The sequence below is a fragment of the Canis lupus genome, chromosome 1 (assembly GCF_003254725.2).
Source record: "Canis lupus dingo isolate Sandy chromosome 1, ASM325472v2, whole genome shotgun sequence".
NCBI classification, from domain to species: domain Eukaryota; kingdom Metazoa; phylum Chordata; class Mammalia; order Carnivora; family Canidae; genus Canis; species Canis lupus.
This window is the reverse complement of record NC_064243.1, coordinates 23674803-23690001: the sequence shown is the minus strand read 5'-3', so window position 1 is coordinate 23690001 and position 15199 is coordinate 23674803.

Sequence of the window (15199 nt, the reverse complement as noted above, 5' to 3'; positions counted from 1 at the left end):
CCTCTCCCCCGCTTTACTGCCGCGTGGTCTCAGGGTAGTCTTAAACCACGTGGTCCTACACGACGACGACAGCAGCCTAGTGTGGTTTTAGGGTTTCTAGTGACCCCATTAGAAAAAGTGAGAAGTAGTAGTTAATAGCCTCGGTTCAGCGTATTCAGAACGTCCCTTCAACGTGCAGTCAGTAGACCACCACTGATGGTAGGCTTCTATAGTTTGTATCCGTCTGGACGGTGCGCATCTTACACTTAGGGACGCGCCCCCCGCAGCCCGCAGCTCCATCGGCTTCACCTGCGCCAGCCGCGTGTCCGGCAGCAAACCCGCCTGGCCTCCGAGTCCTAACCTGGGACCTCTGTGCGGGCGGACGTGTTCATCCTGTGCTGCCGCCGCAGACTCCCACGAGCGGACTCCACTCGAGCACCTGCTCTGGTCCAGTGTCCGGGATGTCACAGCCAACTGGCTTCTCCAGCTGCTGCACGAGCCACGAGCCACGAGCCCTACTTCAGTTTGCTCCACACCTCCAAGCAAAGGCCCAGAGAATTTTAGCTAACACGAGAACTTCCCTGTTATTCCAAGGTTTCCCTGGACCTCCTCTAACCCTGCACCTTGCTTCCCTAACAACGTATGTGTAGACCAAGCTCTGAAGCAGTGATGTCAACCCTGGATGTACAGCAAAGTCAAGGAGGGCTAAAAAAAAAAAAAAAAAAAAAAAAAAAAAAAAAAAAAAAAAAAGGAACTGCAAAAGGGGAGGCAAACTCTGGATATTCGGATTTCCTGGGAGATGCAGAGTGGAAACCTGGACATGTTTTTAAAGGCCACACAGATCGTTCTGAAGCTGCGCCAGAGTGGAGAACACTGATCTAGGGTGTGGTTTGGGGTTTGCAGAAGAAATTTCCTATTAACTCTTTTGAAAAATGATCTTTTTCTCCCCTGCCTTCCCAATTAGGTACGATTTACTACGTCTGCACCCTTTCTGTGATATACCCAAAGGACGTCTTAATTCACATCTTAACAAAAGTACCGAAACTTTTAATGTACCAGTGAGTAGCTTGTATAACATTTACTTGTAGAACATACAAGTCCTGTATGTCTGCTGTCTGATATTTCAGTACAAACAACAACCATCTTTCAAAGGTAGATCTAGCAAAGCAAGAAAACGGAGAAAATAAACGCATGCAGTGGCCTCTGCCAGGATACATTGATCATTGGGAGGAAATCTGTAGTAGGATTACAAACGAAATTCTCCAAAGTTCCTTTCACCACCTCTTTTCATTGAGTCGTCCTTTGATGCGCACACCTTGGCCTTAAGTTCTCTTCCCAAGGGTCTTAAGTTCTTCCCAAAGGAAGAACAGGAGTGATGTTTCACCACACATTTTTCTTTTGAGAGGGGGGGATGAATAGGATGGGGGGGATGAATATATGAATAGGTTCATACAGATAAGATCCATTCAGCTAATATATGAATAGGTTCATATAGATAAGATCCATTCAGCTAATTTTTTAAAAAATGCTAAATTGTTTAACTTAGGTGTTCCTAATATAAAAATTGCTTTCTAAAAAAAAAAAAAATTGCTTTCTGCTTCATTCCCACGTAATAAATGAGGTTTCTTAAGTTCCCATACGCAAATGTACACACTCATGCATTAATTTATACTTGATCAATATTGTGATTTATGAAGAAGGTAGGAGATATTGAAGCTCACGGACCTTCCCATTTGGGTCTAAATTTGTCATGTATTAAATATTGTTTATGAAGCAAATTTAAGATTTGCTTTTGCTGTAGATATACGCTTGGGATTCTTTCATTTAAATTCATTTAACGGCACCGTCCTTTCTACCTCAGCCACACAGCACCCTAATTTGTACCTGGGTAGGGTTTCTCTTTCATTCCCCTGCTCCTGTTTATGATGTAGGTAGACACACTGAGGCAGAAGAGTTGCTTTAAGGATCTAGGACAAAGAAAACTGCTGAACGAGCCTTTTAAACCTGTCTCAATGTAATGATTTTAAGGTTGGAACAACTGCAAACTAAACAAAGCTTAACAAAGATGTTGGTCCTCGCAAGTAAACAGATGATTAGATCACAATTTTGAAGCAAAGCCTAAAAGACTTCCAGAAAAGTACCCACAAAAGCACATTGAAAGATTCTACTGAGACCCTCATCTAGAACCCAAACCTAAACATCTGCTTCATTTTAAGGCAGGATAAGTTCCTTTAGGGTCAGATGTACCCTGGGCAGTACACCCAGCCCCCAAATAAGTCTTCCTACAGCACGGCAATGGCCAAATCCTTCTCCTGCTTGATGAAAGGGCTCCTAACTACCTAGGAACCAAGTCTCCTATCTGAAATTCCAGGCCTTCCACACGCTGATATCGTTCTTCGAAGTGCTCACAATCGTTACCTAAACACATTTAAATCTCTCCTACATTAACAGACAAGACTTCTTCCTTGATGGCACACTCCTCCTGTCGCCAGTCTTTCTTCTCCAAATCCACTGTTCCGGTAGCTATCTGCTCTTCTTCAGGGCACGCTGCAGTGCGCCCATGGGCTATCGCTGCGTCCTTGAAATCATCCTCATCTTATCATCACTGAATCCAACGAGCACTGCTTACCCTTTCCATGGCAGGATTTGACACCCCTGACTTCTCCCTAAAGCACTCTTTCCTGGGGTGCCTAGGTGGCTTAGTCAGTTAAGCATCGACTTTTTTTTTTTTTAAAGATAGATTTATTTATCTATTTATTTCAGAGAGAGGGATGAGAGAGCATAAGGAGGAGGAGTGGGAAAGGGAGAAGCAGTCTTCTCACAGAGCGGGAGCCCAATGTGGGATTTGATCCCAGGACCCTGGGATCATGACCTGAGCTGAAGGCAGATGCTTAACCAGACTGAGCCACCCAGGCACATCGACTCTTGATTTCAGTTCAGGTTATGGTGTTGGGGTCCTGAGATTGAGCCCTGAGTTGGGCTGGGCATACAGTCTGTTTAGGATTCTTTCTCCCTCAACCCCCACCCCCCATCCTCTTAAAAAAAAAAAAAAAAAAGGTGGGCGGAGGCGCTCTCTTCCTTGGCTGGCCTTCTGCTTCTCTTCCTGGTTTGACAGTCATGCCCTGTTCTCCTCTACAGGCTCTGTGTCCCTGTTGCTCTCCTGGGTAGTCATCAAGGGTCGGCCTCAGGCCTGCATTGTGCTTGCTTTATACTCTCCACTTAAAAGCTCATCCATTCCCAAGATTTCTGTTTCCTTGTTGACAATTTCCAGATCCATGTTGTCATTCCTGATCCTTCTGGGTTCTATGGATGTCTCCACTCAGCAGTTTAAGTTCAACCCTGATTTCAGCTCTAATTTCCCAACTGAAATCTCAGTTAAGATCCACTTTTTAGGGGTGGCTGGGTGGCTGGTTGGTTAGGCATCTGACTCTTGATTTTGGCTCTCGGGGCCTGGGATTGAGTGAGCCCTGTGTGGGCTTTGCACTCAGTGGGGAATCTGCTTGGGGATTCTCTATCCTCTCCTTCTACCCCTCCCCCCTGCACCCTCTAAAATAAAGAAATAGACCTTTAAAAAATTAACTTAAGGATGTTCATTTTTTTAAAAATCTATTTTTTAGCTTAGTATTCAATATCACCAGTATCTACTTAGTTCTTCTCACCAAGAGCCTGGTAGATGCTCTTGGCTTCTCTAACCTGCATACCCAGTAAAGACCAAGTGTGGGGGCCATCCCTCTCAACTCTCAAATCATTCTGCATTTTTACCTCCATTCCCACAGTCAAGGCTACCATCAGTTACATCATGAACTATCCCAATAGTCCCCAGGCAATATTCTTATCTCCAGTCTTGCTGTCCTCCAACTCCTTTTCCATGTTGCAGCTGAAATGATTATAATTCAGGTTTACTCCTTCTTCTACCCTGCTTAAAATCCTTGTTGTTCTTAGAATAGCATCCCAATTTGTTGACACAATTTATAAGGTCTTCTGTATCTGAATCCTGACTGTTGCTTTAGACTGATTTCACACCATTCTTCCTCTTGCGTTCTTGGCCTCTGCCACAGAAGCCTTCTGGCAGTCATTCCCATGCATATTATACATTATTATACCGTCAGGCCTGGAATCCAGCGCTCCTCTGACCACTCTTAGCAAACACTCATTTGTCCTTCAGGGCTCAGCTTGTAGATCACTTCCGCAAATCTTCTAGGGGTGAGATTAGTGTCCTTTCAGCAGGGTCTCGTTGCATCTTACGTGTCTGTACCAGTATTATCCACAGCTTGTTGTCCAAGTGTCCCTCTTCTGTTTGCACCCTTACAGAGCCAGTGTCTACTGTAGGCCGTGACACATAGTCGGGCCGGTATCAACTTGCTGACTAAATGCATATTCTTCCAAATAAACTCAATCCTTCAGCTAGTCTGAGCTTTTGGCCATTTTTCAAACACATGTTATAATCTTTGTGCCTCTGCTTGTGATGTTTGATGTTTTCCTGGCCAGATTCCCCTTACCTTCTATCCCAACCACCTCTCTCTACCCATTGTTAAGCCTCAGCTCAAATTCAACTTCTCCCAACGTGTCTCCTACTTGATACGGGGCTAGTCCTTCCATCTCCCTAGGAAAATGCAATTTAAGGCAACATTTTTGCATATATCTTCTGAACGCTTAACCCCTTAAAATCTGTCCACAGTTAGCCTCCATAGCAGTGACACAGACTGGCTAGATGGTCACTAAGTTGGTTTTCTCTTCTTCCTGAGGACACAGGTAGCTTGCATTTCCTGGCCTCCGCTGCAGTTGGGAGTAAGCCATAAGAATGAATTTTACCCTATTTCCTGACCAAACCCTTAAAAATCCTTCATGTATTATCTCCACACTCCTTTCCCATTTGTGATGTACATGGGTATGATGCCCATAGAAGCCACATATTAAAGATGTGAGAGCCACACATGAAAGGAATCTGAATCACCACATGGAGGAGAGGTGCCCTCCAATCAGATACACGTGTTTTAGATGTATGTGAGAGGAAAAATATTTGCGTTGGGTTTGAAGTATTATGTTGTATTGATTGTATAGTATTAATTGTTGAGTTGGAAGTATGCATTTTTGTGTACTTGTTACTGCAGTTAACCTGTTTTAATTAATATAAAAGGTCAGGATAAAAACCTCTGGTTTGTAAGGAGACAGTAAAATGATCTGGTTAGCAGGGGTTAAGGGGAAGGAGACACAAATAGGAGCACAGGGGATTTTTAGGGCAGTAAAACTATTCTGTATGCAACTATAATAGTGGATATATGCCATTATGCATTTATCAAGACCCATAAAATATACAGTACCAACAGTGAATTCTAATGTGAACTATAGGCCTTGAGTGATAATGATGTGTCAATGCAGGTTCATCAATTGTAACAAATGTACCACTCTGGTGCGGGATGATGGAGGGGGAAGCCACATGTGTGTGGAGTCAGGGCATATATGGGAACTCTATGTACTTTCTGCTGTTTTGTGGTAACATAGGTAACAATTGATTTAAAAAATAAAGTGTATTAAAATGTTTTAAAACTTGTTTTGTACATTGACAATATTTAGTGTGAATATTGATATGCTCTGGTCACAGACTGCCTGGGATATTTCTGCCTGTAGTGTGGAACCTGAGAATATATTTTTTAAAGATTTTATTTATTTGAGAGAGAGAAAGCTGCAGCATGAGCCAGAGGAGGGGCAGAGAGAGAGAGAGAACCCCAAATAGGCTCCACAATAAGCGTGGAGCCCAGCATGGGCCTCCATCCCACTGCCTCAAGATCATGACCTGAGCTGAAACCAAGAGTTGGACACTCCGGCACCCCTGGAACCTGACATTTATTTACACAAGTAGCAATCTATTAAGTGACACAGCAATCCTCAAGGTACATGCACCAAACAACAGGGCTTCAAGATATATGCAAGACAAAAAACCTGATAAAATTGAAAGGAGACTTAGACAAATCTACAATTATATTTGGGGCCTTCAACATCCCTTTCTCAGCAATTGCTAAAACTGTTAGACAAAATAATAAAAAACGTAGAAGAACGGAATAATGCCATCAGCCAAGAGGGATCTAATTGATATTTATATTCTACTCAACAGAACACACATTTTTGTCACCTGCCCGTGTATCTTTCACACACACACCATATCCTGAGCTGTGAGACGGATCTCAACAAGTTTAGAAGAATTGAAATCATACAGAGTATGCTCTCTGATCGTAATAGAATCAGACTAGAAATCAATAATAGAAAGAGAACCAAAAAACCTTGAAATACATGGAAATCATATGACACACTTCTAAATAATTCATGGATCAATGAGGAAGTCTCAAAGGAAAGTTAAAAAAATACATTGAATGGAATGAAAATGAAAGTACAATGTATCAATATTTGTGGGCTACAGCTAAAGCAGACCTGAGAGTAATGTATGGCCTGAAATGCTTTTGTTAGAAAAGAGGAAAGGTCTTAAGCCAGTAATCTAAGTGCCTACCTAAGAAAAAAAAAAAAAGAGCAAAATAAACCTGAATAAAATTGATACATCTTTAGCAACACTGACCAAGATGAGAGAAGACACATATCACCAGTATCATCAAGGAAACAGTGGATTTCACTAGCCATCCCACAGCCATTAAGAAGAGAAAAGGAGAATACTACTAACATTGTTATGTTCACAAATTTGACAACTTAAAAGAAATGAACCAATTCCTGAAAAATCACAAGCTACCAACCAACATGAAATAGACCATTTGAATATCCTATAGTGATTAAGAAAATGGAACTTTTTTTTTTTTTAGTTTTTATTTAAAATTCCAGTTAACATACATGTAATATTAGTTTTCGGGTGTAGAATTTAGTGATTCAACACTTCCATGCAATACCTATTACTCATAACGACAAGTACACTCTTTTTTTTTTTTAATTTTATGTATTTATTTATAAGAGACACATTGAGAAAGAGGCAGAGACACAGGCAGAGGGAGAAGCAGGTTTCCCACAGTGAGCCCGATGTGGAACTCGATGTGGGACTCTGTGTGGGACTCAATCCCGGGACCCTGGGGTCATGGCCTGAGCCAAAGGCAGCCTCTCAACCACTGAGCCACCCAGGCATCCCCCATCCCCCGACAGGTACACTCCTTAATCCCCGTCACCTATTTAACCCATCCCTCCACCCACCTCCCCCATGGTAACCATAAGTTTGTTCTCTATAGTTAAGAGTCTATTTCTTGGTAAGAAAATTGAATTTGTAATTGAAAAGCTCCTGAAAAAGAAATCTCCAGGACCAGATGGTTTCACTGGAGAATTTTTCTAAATATTTAAAGAGAAATTAAGACCAATTTTATATAGCTTTTTCCAGAAAATAGAAGAGGAAGGAATACTTCACAGTCATTTTATGATGGCAGCACAGATACTAAAACCAGACAAAGAATGCAAAGAAAACAAAATAACTATAGACCAAAATCTCTCATGAATATAGGCACAAAAATCTCAATAAAATTTTATCAAATCAAACCTAGCAGCATATAAAAAGAGCACACATACATTACCACCAAGTGGAATTTATTTCAGATATTTAAAGCCAGTTCAATATTTAAAATTTCATCAATGAAAACATATGTTCATAAACTTGCCAGGAATGTTCATTGCAGCATTTTTCATAATGGCCAAAAAGTGGAAACAGCCCAAATATCAACTGGTGAATGGATAAACAAAATGCTATATCCACTCAACAGAATATTATTCAGCCATAAAAATGAAGTACTGATATATGTTACAACACAGATGAGCCTTGAAAACGTCATGCTAAGTGAAAGAAACCAGTCACAAAAGGCCACGTACCATATGATTAGATTTATATGAATATCCAAAAGAGGCAAACACATAAAATCAGAAAGCAGATTAGCAGCTGCTAAGAACTAGGGAGTGAAGGGAAAGGAGGTGACTGCTGAGGTGTGGAGTTTCTTTTTGGTGTGATGGGATGTTTTGGAATTAGTGGTGATGGTTTAAAATCTGGGGAATAGGGGCACCTGGGTGGCTCAGTCGGTTAAGTGTCTGCCTTTGGCTTGGGTCATGGTCCCAGGTCCCGGGATCGAGCCCCACATGGGGCTCCCTGCTCAGCGGGGAGCCTGCTTCTCCCTCGGCTTCTCCCTCGGCTGCTCCCCCTGCTTGTGCTCTCTTTCTCTCTGTCAGATAAATAAATAAAATCTTTAAAGACCAAAACAAAAATCTTGGGAGTGTGTTAAAAGCCTAGAAACTATGTATACTTGAAACATGTACAGTATGTTGTCAATTATATCTCAACTAAAAAAAAAAATATATATAACCCACCATATTGACAGTCCAAAGAAAAATCTTATTATCTTCTCAATTGATGCAGAAAAAACATATCACAAAATTCAGTACCCATTTGTGATAGAAGCTCTCAGAAAACTAGGCATAAAGGGACATCTCCTCACCCTGATAAAGAAAATCTGCCAAAAACCCTGTAGCTAACATTATACTTAAAGGGGAAAGACTGAATGCTTTTTCCCTAAGATTGAGAACAAGGCAAAGGTATTTACTCTTCGGGTTCTTGTTGGACACAGCACTGGGAGTTTTAACCAGAGCAATAAAGCAAGAGAAAGAAACAAAAGATATGCAGATCGGAAAGGAAGAATATTTAGATGGAATTATCAAATAGAAATAGGAAGTTAGTCGAAAACCCAAAAAGAAAGAACATCTCAGTAAAAAATTTCTGGCTTCAAAATAAAAGAGAAATCAGCAGATTTGATCCCCAAATTTACATTGAACTAGTTTAAAAGTCTCACTATAAAGGAGAAGTTACCACAAAAGAGTACAGTCAGGAAAAGTGACAGGCACCAAAATGTTGAAAAACGTAGGAATAGTTTAATTAGCTAACTAAAGAGTTCAGCTAACTAAGAGTTAACTCAAGATAAGCTATGACAGAGATCACATGAAATACATAAAATAATAAAGATTGATAAAAGATAAAATGAGAAAACGAAAGAAGGAAGTTGTAGACAAGAAAGAAAACATATTGAAACGAATCTAGAATATTAGGTAAATATTAGTGGATAAGAGATGCTAAAAAATGCCTTTACAAAGGTGAAAAGGAAATCTGTACAATCATGTTGCAAGTAAAAAACATGATTTTAACACATTATGAGTTTACGTTTAAGAAATAATCCAACTATGTAAAGGAGTTTGATGGGTGAACATGTAAATAATTACATTCTTCTTTGATTTTTGCCCTTATTATGGATGATGTCAGCATCTAGGAAGGTTCCTCAATCTCTCATATTCTACGCCACCTCTAATTATCTGCCTTTAAAATTTATTGTGTAACGTTGATTTTCCTAACTTTGGGGTTTCATCCATTCGAAACTCAGTTTTTCTATCCAAGTTCTAACCCATGGAATAGGTCTTCTGGAGGGGGAGTTCGCTACTTTTCATCCTGATAAATTCCTTATTCTGTCTTGCCTCAGTTTCTTCACAGGTAAAATACGGAGTTATTTATTCAGTCATTCAAAAGAGAATAATTTAGCTTCTACTATGTCCCAGGTGCTTGAAAGTATCTGGAATGCATTAATGAAATGAAAAATCTCTGTTCCTGAGGACACATACATTTTATAAGGGGGAGGGCACAAAAACCTAACAAACGTAATACATAAACTACATAGTATGTTAGGAGGTGATCCTACTACGAAAACGAAATGAGTGGAACAGGGTAAGGACGGTGGGGACCGCAGCGTCTTGGGGTAGGGTGCAGTTGGGTGATGAGGGTAGGCCTAACTGAGGAGCAGGTGTCTGCGCAAAGACTTGTAGGTTCCGAAGTTAGCTGAGTGGAAAGTGGGTAAGAATGAGCCAGGAGGAGTGACACGTCGAGAGTGAAGGTCTAAGTTGGGAGCAGGGGATGCCAACACGTCGTGGACCACGTCAAGTACGGTCGCCTCGCTGTGAGTGGAAAGGAAGCCATTGCTGGGGGTTAAGCACGGAAGTGACGTTTTCAAAGGTGTGGAGCATTTTCTGTAGGAGGCGCAGGTAGGAGCAGGGTCATACGATGCAGGGGGATTCAGGACATGGTTTCGAGGACAGTGCCAGCTGGCTCCGTGGTTTTGACCTGAGCAGTCGGAAGGATAGTGATGCCATCGGTGGGGAGAGCCACAGACACAGCAAGTCCAGGATAACATATTTTGGGGTTTCATGATCATCGGTAGCCTCTTTTGTGGCTCTTCTCTGATTTGGGGTTTCTCAGCCTCCCTACTGCTCATCCTCCCCAACCTTGCAACCCTCTAAGCCTTGGCTTTAGGGAAGTAGCTCAGCCTGATTTTCTAGGCCGGGTCCTTCCTTGTAAATCTCGCTCCCAAACCTTCCCCCGCAGGACACTGACCCTTCAGGGGATACGAATGACTCCTAGTTGGAAAGAACAGACACAAAACCAAAAAAACCTCCTAATACTTCCATTCTTCTTTTTAACATTCTTTTTTCAGACAATAAATTTTTTCTTAATTTTTTTCTTAAAATTGTTTTTTATAATAAAACAATTGTTGGGAACCAATTTGCTACTCATTTGGCGACACTAGAGAGTCAATTTCTCTGGATAAGGACGATATGGGAGCATTTTTTTTTCTCCTAGTTTTTAGTAGAATGTTTGGACACTCATCAGGAGAAACGGGTCTTAAGGAGGAGCAGGAAGACGTGCGCCTTCCATATCGGTCTAACCCCTCCGACTTCTCTACTTTGGGTCTTGTGAAGGAGTCGTTGAGTTTGCAGTGGATAGGATGAATTTTAAAATATGCCAACTGTCCACTAGGACTTGGGTTGAAAGGATAAACCTACTTTATTCTGGTCCCTGCGTATTGGTGACAGAGGCATTGGTCCCTGTGGTTATGTTTGCACTAAAGTCATCACCAGCAAAACTTCCCCAGGGCTATGTTTTTGTGCTTCATTTTCAGACTTGGTGCCACAGGAGCGGTTAAAATTTGCGAATAATGCCTGTGTCCCCCGTGGCAAACAGGGCGGATGGCCTGCAGTCTGTTCATATTCATGGCAAGGGATTTAACAGACTATTGTGTTGGTAACAATGTGGGTACAAATTGTAAACATTTATCATCTCCAAAGGTTCTTGCAATTTCCAAAGCAATGCCAGTTGAAACAGATGCTCTAAACCTCCATCAAATAAGACAATCTTTAGATGATTTCTCCACATTCCTCAAAACCATTGTCTCCCCATAACAGCTAATGTATTATATCAAATAATATTGTAAAACCTACTAGAAAGTGAATAGTAGGGATCCCTGGGTGGCGCAGCGGTTTGGCGCCTGCCTTTGGCCCAGGGCACGATCCTGGAGACCCCGGATCGAGTCCCACGTCGGGCTCCCGGTGCATGGAGCCTGCTTCTCCCTCTGCCTGTGTCTCTGCCTCTCTCTCTCTCTCTGTGACTATCATAAATAAATTTTAAAAAAATCAAATTAAAAAAAAAAAGATTTAAAAAAAAGAAAGTGAATAGTAATGGATAGAAAGTGTAATGCAATGTCTTCTAATATTGATTTCCTGTCTCTTTAGTTGCTGTGAACTGTTATTCAGATGTACCAATAACTTCTGGTAGAAAGTTTCCTTTGCAGGTTTATGAGGAGGTAAACTATGTATATGGTAGTGAAAATTTCCTGGTATATTTATCTACAATCTCAGAATTGTACGATTGATAGTCTCTTCACTCATGAAAATCACTGATCCTAAAAGGAAAGGCCAAGGATTTGGAAGGCTTACCATTGAACTAAGAGCGAGAGGAAGAAGGGGAAAATCTTTAAGGATTATTATGCCTCCTAATACAGCAGGTTGGAGGAGACAGACGTGGATCAACAAGTATTGACTCATTTCTTCTTATAAGGCCTTGGACTAAGCATGTGGGAATATGAAGAAATATGAGGCATGGCCTCGGTCCCAAAAGGTTCACAATCTACCTGGCGGGATGGTCAAAAGTTAAAACAGTACACGGGCAAAAAAGGCAAACAACTTGGGTATCGGAGAAGCATGTTTTAGGCATTTTGAAAAAGAACTATTTTCGTGAGGTAATCAGGAAAGCCTTTATGGAAGAAGTGAAATTAAGCAGCGATTCAGGGGAGATGAACTCTCAATAGGTGAAAAGGGGGGCGCGGGGTGAGGGTGGGGTGTAGGCAGAGCATTGGGGAGCAAGTACTTCTTCATCCCAAGTAAAGAGAGGAAGACAAAAGAGAAGCCCGCAGGCTTGGGATTAGTGGTGGTGGGACTGGGAGGCAAATAGGTAGGTTTGATTAAAGTGAGAGATGGAGGTATGGCAACAAAAGAAAACCAAGCCTGGAAATTTGGACAAGTTTGAGGTGTTTCGACTGTACTCTGAGGCCCATCCACTGTGAGGAACTTGGTTTCCGGTATAAGGATTCAGGCAACGTAGAGTAAATCCCAGCACCACCACATCCAAACAACATGTTCCTTAGTGATTTTGCTTCTCTGAGGCTGCGTGTCCCTCTCTCCAATGGAGATTTTATCTACCAAGCAGAGTTGCGAAGGTGGACGAGACCCTTTCACTGACACTTTAGCTGCCATCTCCTCTCTAATAAGTGCACGAGGCAGGGAGGCTTGGAAGAGGAAGGTGACATCACTGAAGGGATGCTTGGGGTATTTTGGGAACATCACTTTTGTGAGGGCCTGCAGGAGGGACTGAGGAATGGGAGCCTGTGTGGGAGGTGGGAGGAATCAGGAAAATGAGCTCATTGGACCACACACAAAGACACAGGGCCCCGAACTAGCCATTCTGGCTACGGCCAAGCCAGTGGAAATGATGAAGTGAGTGTCAGGAGGGGGAATGAGGGATTTGGTGAAGCTAGAACCAAATGTAAAAAAAAAATGAAATTCAAAAGAAAAATTTCTTGATTTGGGGTTGAAGAAAGAAGCATCATACCAGTAGAAGAAAATCCTAAGGAAAAAAATCTCTAATGGACATTTAGTTTTTTGTTTCTGTATTATTTTGCTTTGTCCGCCTAGTGCTTTAGCCCATTCTTTCCTTCAAGTTAGCTGCTCTATTCTCTCTTGATATATCCTTTATCTGGCAAACCAGAGTCCTTTATTTTCTTGGCACAAGGGCTGGTCTGGAGGTGAGCTTGGCACAAGGCTGAGCCAGCCAGAGTCCTTCTCTAGGATTTTTCTGCCTGAAGATAAGTCTTCTTGGCCTCTCTGGGTATAAAAGCTAAAAGGATATCACTCTGGAGAAAGCTGATGGAGGAGTATATGAAGCCAGATGGAGACCAGGGGAAATGAGAGAAGCAGAAGGAGGACAGAGTTTTAGGTTTTATGATGTTGAGAGTAGTTGCCTTTCCTAGAGTCCACAGACTTGCCCTGATTTCTGTGGGATCTCTTTTTAAATTTCTGTGAGCTAACTACTATCCTTCTAATAAATCCCTTTTCATTTAAGCTAGTTTATACAAAGAAGACACCAACAGATTTGACTGAACAGAGGTTAAAATGTTTCTGCAAGCCAAAATATTATAAACAAAAACAAAACAAATCGGGAAGCATTTGCAATAAATACATTATGACAAAAAAAAAGGGTACATGCTCTTGTTACACAGTTTCTATATCAGTAAGAGAATACTAACATTGCAAGAAAAAAAATGAGCAGAGGCTGTGAACCATTTGCAGAAGAAAAATTACCGTCAATAAGTAAGAATCTGCCTCAATAACAATAAAAAACATGAATCAAGATCATTGGATATCTATTTCACGAATCAAATTGCAAAAGTGAAAAATTTGGTAAAGATGCTCCGGTACCATGTGTATGAGGGGCATCCTGCTCTTCTTGAAGACTTTTCTCTGTTTTATGTATCAAGAGCCTTAAAAATCTTCATCATCCTTTGAAACATTTTCCTTCAAGGAATTATCCTAAGGATATAATCAAAGATATGACCAAGGTTACATGCAAGGATGTTTATTGCAATGATAACTATATTAGCCGAATTGTAATGCTCTAATTGAGTGACAGGTGAATAATGAATGAGGAATGGACAGGTGTATAATGAAACATCACAAGCCAATAAAAATCACATTTTTGGAAAATACTTGCTTGACATGGGGAAAGCTCACCGTGTGATACTAATGGAACTCAAGCAGGATGCAAAATGATGTGATGTGGTTCCAATTATTATCATTATTTTGTGTGTGTGTGTGTGTGTGTGTATCTACGAGGATGTGAAACGGAACTTTCTCTTTTGTCTATTTTAGGATAGACAAAAGCTGAGAATAATTGATAATAGTATCCTCATATTCTCAAGCAAGGAGTTAAGGCAGTCCCACAGCATTTAATATAAATTTTAAAAAGAAAAAGAAAAATTAAAGAAGTCTAGTACTCTTGACTCCCACTAGGAACAATCCATATTAAGAGGTTCTTCAGGAGGAATTGTTTGAAGTGCATTTATAGGACTAGGGTGTGCTTTTCAGGATTGAACCTGATGGCAAGACGCTGCCCTGGAGGAGGAATCCGAAGGTGGAAGCTGGCTGGACAGATGGCAGGATGAGGCCGTGGGACCCAGGCCTTGCTTTACCTTTGGGGCAGTGCATGTGGATTTCCCCCGGGTTTGGTGGGGTGGGATGGGGAGCAGGAAGGACCAGGCCATGCCTCCGTCTCTGCTCCTCATCCACGAGCTCCACAGAGGGCTGGGCTCGTAGGAGAGACAAGCACTGGTGTAGATCACACAAGACTTTTCCATTTCTGTGCTTGCAAGGGTTCTGGTGTCCCACAGCCACGGGGCGGGTGGCTCGGCCTGCAGCCTGGCCGGGGGCCGAGCATGCGGGACTGAGGAAGCAAGCTTGAAGGCAGTGGTGGGAAAAAAAATCCAGTTGTCCTATCCCCGTAGTCTACCTCCCTCATCCCGTTTAGTAGTTAGTCCCAAAGGCGGCGAGCAGGGCTGGGAGAGAATGCGCCCCAACAGGTATTGAAGTCATCTCCGGGCATGAGGGCACCGGGGCTTCTCAAGGCCTTCCTGCTCTTTTCTCTCTAGTTTTTCAACCTTTCCAAAATAAAACACGTGCACTTAATAGTTTAAACAGAACATAAAAAGGAAAGGAGAGGGACTGGCTCGAGAGAGAGGACCCCAGGTCAGCACTTCGCAGGGAACGACGGCCTCCGGGTCCGGTTTCCCTGCGGCGCCCCCTGCCCGGCTCCCCTCCTCGTGCCCAG